Source organism: Anoplolepis gracilipes, chromosome 2 (assembly GCF_047496725.1).
Source record: "Anoplolepis gracilipes chromosome 2, ASM4749672v1, whole genome shotgun sequence".
NCBI lineage: Eukaryota > Metazoa > Arthropoda > Insecta > Hymenoptera > Formicidae > Anoplolepis > Anoplolepis gracilipes.
The window spans coordinates 18,520,401-18,526,505 of NC_132971.1; the positions used below are offsets into that span (position 1 = coordinate 18,520,401).

Consider the following 6,105-nt stretch of genomic DNA (forward strand, 5'->3'; position numbering starts at 1 on the left):
GTAAGTTATTAAGTTTATTATAATGCTAACAATTATTATATTTACTTTTTTAATAATAAATAAATAAGCACTTTATTATATAAACAAAAATTTTTGGAACAAAATTAGAAACGCTATAGTTATAATAAATTACTGAGAAAATTATAGTTATAGATCTCCGAAAATGAACATATACATATATTCACAACTGGTTCTCGCATTTGTGCTTAGAGCACACGTAGTTACTACATGTTCAAAATGTGGCAGATAAGATAAGCTTACGGGATTGTAATGCAAGCGATAAAGGCCGACGAACAATCCGTCAATCGCACGCGTTATCTTTGCCATGAGTCAGCTGAAGCAGATAATACTACACGCAGGTAAAAATGCGCCATAGTCTGTCATTCGCAACGTTGACAACAAAAATGTTTCCGCAAGGTCTGCTACTGATACTGCTCTTCTGCGTCCTTTCCTGCAACTGCTACGCACAAGTAATTAAAAGAGTATGTATGTATGTGTGCTCATCGAGCTTTAACATTCTAGCTGTAAAAAACTCAACTATTATTTTAGATAAATCTTCTTTTTTTGAATCTTGTACATTTATGAATAATCATGTATATTTTATATTCTATATTTTATATAATTATATACTTTTTCTAATATATGCGATAAAAGATTTGACATATTTGACAATTCATATTGCTGAAAAATATAAAATATTATCTTAAATATAAAATGTTTAACTTTTAAGCTTGCATAAAATTTTGTATGTGATAAACATTATGTGTATGTAAAAAGTTATTTATAAGATAATTTAAAAGAATTTTCAATTCATACATTATTAATTCATTATAATATACAAATTAAATAGTTTTATGTACTTTATATTTTCAATTTAATTATATATCATAAAATAAATTCTTGATAACCATAAAAAAAATCGTATTATATATGTGTAAAACGTTTAGTGAGCAATATTTTAATCTATCTTACGCTCAAATTGAATCCATTTCAAAATAATTAACCAAATAACTAGATAGTATTAAGAAAGATTAGCGACTCCAAGGGAAAGTCGAAATTGTAGTAGGGCTTGTAGTTATATCGCTTAGGTTTTCGGCATTGAACACGTGCTTAAGAGGGAAGTTTGCACATTTTCATCGACTGTATAAGTATTCTCTCTTGCGTTGGGTCGTAAAGTTTAGCGCCTGGCATGGTGCAAAGTCGATGCGCGCGGTTGTCGCGCGATTAACCCCTTCGCGTGGCCGATATTGCATTTTCGGGTCAAATAATGATAACGAGCCAAGTTAAACAATAAGCAGTTTCTAGGAAGGACGATGCTGTCGGCAAAAGTTTTAATGAGGATCGAAAGACAAGTCGCTCGATTTCCTGTTTGACATGAACAACCTCGATCCCCTGCCTTAGTCAACTAGATGCGAATTTCAAGCATCAATAATTAGTTATATAGTAAATAGGTAGATTAGACGGAAATAGATCAAGTTTTGCAATTGCAAAAAGAGTTTAATTTCAGATTTTTCTTTTGTTTAGTATGTAGTATTAATTAATTTCAATTTTTAGCGACGAGTATACGTATGAATCAATTTTTCAGGTTTGAATTTATTAAATTAAAATCAAAATTAATTTTGGTGCATGCAAAAATTTTTTAGTTTGTTTTAATATACATAATTGATAAAATTACATACCACAGATTTATGCAATGAATAAAGAAGTATTGTATCATACAATTTTAACAAAAAATTTTACATAAAAGTGAAATTATAACTACATACAATATACTAATAAAAATATATAATAATTATGATAATAATAAAAACAATATGTATATTTTGATAAAAATATTTCGTAATGACACTCTTCTTTTTTTCGGTATTGTGTAAAATTATTTAAAAAAGAGGAACTATACAAATATTTTAATATATATGATATATATGTAATTAAAATTTAAAATACGTATTTTTTAAATACTAATAAAACAATACTTTTTTCCATCTCCATAAAGTAGTATATCTTTACTATATTTAGTTATTTATATTATTACTTATAATACAATGTTAATAATTTATATACAGTAATGTTAATATACAGTAATATATGTTTATATACAGTAATGTTAACAGAATTTTTATAGTTAAATAAATTTATCAGAATGCAAGCTTTTTTTCTTATACATACATACATGTGTATACATATATATATATGTGTGTGTGTGTGTGTGTGTGTGTGTGTGTGTGTGCATATGTGTATGTATATATTTACGACAAAAAAATCAATTTGTGGACGTAGAAAAAAAGATGCAAGCTACAATTACATATTTTATAAATACTTATAATTGCAAATTATTTATGAAAGTAAAATAAACATATTAATGATTATAATAATTATTTTTGAAAAAAAACTCTATATTAAAATGACATGATACATTAAATTGACATATGCAATAACACATTGAAGATGATTTCAAATATATCAATGTTTATTGAACTGCAAGCGATAATATCTTTGATCTCGATGTGAAAGGTTGGACGTATGAAAACACATTTCAAGCATACGTTGATAAAATGCAACATTTTATCTTTGAAATTTTATATATTTCAAATTTATTAAAAAATTAAAAAGATAGAAGACTGTGTCAAATTAAAATGTAAAAATATAAAAAATGCATTTTTAGTAAATTTATAACACAATTTTGTATAATGCATTATATCGCCATACATAAGATAATCTTATAAAAAAATCAAATTATATATTTATCTTTATAAATAAAGCAAATTAATTTGTATTATCGAATTAATATTTAATATCGGTATGTCCTAATCATCGAAACATAACCGGCATATAGTTTAAATAATTCTACGTATTATATACAATTTATTATAGAATATCAAAATATTAATCATTAAAAGAAAAGCAGAATTATTTGTAATAAGCAACATATAGACATAAAGAATTTGTTTTGAAATAAGCTATCTATAGATAGTCTAGCGAAAAATGTATTCAATTTCTTAGATTGCCTCGGTTATATTGTATCGTGGTTACATAAGAGTCAAGTAACACCAGTGTAAAAGATACTGGGTACTCTCATCTTTCATTTCGTTTATAATACTTACGAAACTGCTTTTCATCTTCCCCGTCCATTATTTCCTTCCTTGTAACTTAAAGGATTTGCCAGGGCAAGCGACCACTTAAACACTCGGCGGCAAAAGATTTAACTTTCTTTCCTCTAATTAATTCCCCGCTGATTCTTCGGAATATTAAACGACTGAAAAAGAAAAACAAAGCTTATATATAAAAAGATTCTCTACAATAGTGCTTCAATAAACTTTTACGTATTAGATAATATCAGTTAAATATAAACTTCTATATATTTTGACTATTTATCATATTCCAAGTATTACTACAAAAATTTTCAAGTTTTGTTTTATCTGTTTTCCCGTATTCAGATGAATAGAACAAAGAGTGAGTTTTATGATAGGGGCTACAAAAGCGTGAAAAGAGAGCAGGAGGTATAGAAGAGAAAGGTCGCGCTTGAGGGAACACGCATCCAAAACTAGATTATAAAGTTTCATTGTGTTATCACTGCTTAAAGGATTAACGCCTTCTTGCGAAACGCGTGTTGGGAATTCTATTCAGTCGCACTGATTTGTACAAAATCGATGTAGAAATGAGTAAGGTGGCGAACTAATTAGTCACTCTTCCATGTCATAAATATATATATATATATGTGTGTGTGTGTGTATATATATAAATTTTAATCAGAGATCTATATTTTTATTAAAAAAATGTATTTTTGATATAGAACATGACACACCAAAGATTCTATATATGTATATAATGTATCTATATATGTAATGTCTATATGTATAATGTTATAATGTATAATATATTCTATTGTATTATAAAATATAAATGTAAAAATCTCACCATTGTAAACTGTGAATAATATTTTTATTCAAAAGTACAATTTATAATTTTTTAGATTAAAAATAAGCAAAAATAAGTACAAGTAATGATATAATTTTAATAGGAAATAACGAAATATTTCTTACAAATGTGAAAAAATAGAAAATAGTGCATCTATAGTATAATGAATTTTTCACAAAACCTATACATATATCATTTTCATCTATACAATTAATGTACACATGAAACAAGTACTATTTTTTACACATATTGTAGCATAGTCTTTCAAATCAATATTTTTGCATATACATATCGAATTATTTTATGTTATTTTTAATTTTCTTTTTATATTTATTATATTTATTTATTATATTTTATTTATTATATTTATTCACACAGGAAAACACAGCAACGCAAAATGAAACAAAAACTACATTGAACGATTCTATAATTCTGTCAACTGCTATGATTTGCACTATGTTCTTCGTCATGATTGTTCTAGTTCCTACAGTGTTGTATTAGTAAGTATTTTTCTGCAAATTATAAAAAATTTTATCATACAACATTATCTTGATAAATTCAATAAAATAATTTTGTGTTAGACATTTTTTATACATATAAATAATCTAGTATCTGTTTAAATAAACTTTCAATTCTATTTAATTTCAGTATTAAAGATATGCCATTGTATAAAATAAAATGTGTGTATGAAATATTTATATATAAAAATATATTTTACAGTAGGTACTGTTCTAAGGAAGAGATTGATGAATGATGACCAACCAAAAATATTATCAATATTGATAATAAAAAATAATTGCAGACTGCAATCATTTTTTTTTACTAGCTAAATTATCAAATAGCAAAATAAATTGATAAGCATTCGTCATATATCAAGATTGAAAAAGAATTGAAAATGGTCGAACTTTTCATCACAAAACTATTGTACGCCTGTTAATGCGTATATTCATTCAATAAACATACATAAATTAATAGTGGTGTTCACATAAATTAGTATGATAATTAATCTGTCAATCTGGGTTTATAACTCGTTTTTAACAAAACCATGCAAATTGTTTTGCTAATTTTTGATTCAATCAAATGCAAAATACAACGAAATCGGTGCATTTTGTAGAATGAACTTGCATGAAGTCAACAGATTATGTTTAATATGTATGTACAACATGAGAGATGAGAGTTATCTCTCATTAGTTCATATATATATATATCGATAATATAGTTTTTATTCTTAGTTCTAATATAGTTTTTAATGTTAATATTTTAATGTTAATATTCAATTACAAAATCATTATATAGTTAATATTTTTATGCGTGTATAATTGTTTCTTTGTTTATAAAATGTTGTTTAATATTAATTTTATGGAGTTTTGTCTTCTTTTGAGATTTCCTATTTTCTATTGTAAATATTTGAACGTTTAAATCGTTCTCCGGAAGCGATTAAAGCCATTTTTTATGAATTCTCGTATTTGACTAGCACTATATACGAATATGAATTAAAAGCCAGGATAGAATCATGACATTAATCGCTTTCAGAATCATTCAAACTCACTTTCATATAGAACAATATACGTTTTACATTTCGTGTACTATTACATTTTTAAGCTTTTCATTTTTTTATTTATAAAAAAAGGTATGAAAGCGTATAGATGTCAAACTTATTCAATTTAACTCACTTATTTGATATTAAAGAGAAGAACAGTAATGATTTAAAGAATTATTATATAATTTAACTTTACCTATATATTTTCTTATTACGAATAGATGCTGCCATCTTACACTTGCTTCATATACTAAAACGATTTAACTTTCTAATAATAACTGTGATTTAAAATCTATTTTATAGATTTTATAATTTTAGTATTCGTTTAATGATAACTATTTATTATTAAATTTTATTTTTAAAATTTTATTTTTAAAACACTATTTTACATAATTGCGTTTTTTATGAACATTTACAAATACAGAATAATTTTAAAAAAGTATTATAAAATTTATAAGCATACTTTTAAATTTAAAAAACATTAAAAGAATTTTTCTATTCCAGATAAAGCTATTAATTATATAACATAAAATATGTTAAATATTCTTTTGTACACAAACTCGATGACATAGATAATATCTGGAATGATCTCTGTGTTATACTTTTTCTATCTATCTATTTATCTGATAAGTAAAAATTTTCTTTGC

General features: G+C 24.9%; 1 long non-coding RNA gene across 1 annotated transcript; it reads left to right on the plus strand.

Moving 5' to 3' along the window:
• Positions 1–338: 338 nt before the first annotated feature.
• On the plus strand, positions 339–5,136 carry LOC140662875 (uncharacterized). Its single transcript, XR_012046191.1, has 3 exons — positions 339–482; positions 4,297–4,418; positions 4,639–5,136. It is a non-coding gene; the product is annotated as an uncharacterized lncRNA (long non-coding RNA).
• The last annotated feature ends 969 nt before the right edge of the window (positions 5,137–6,105 follow it).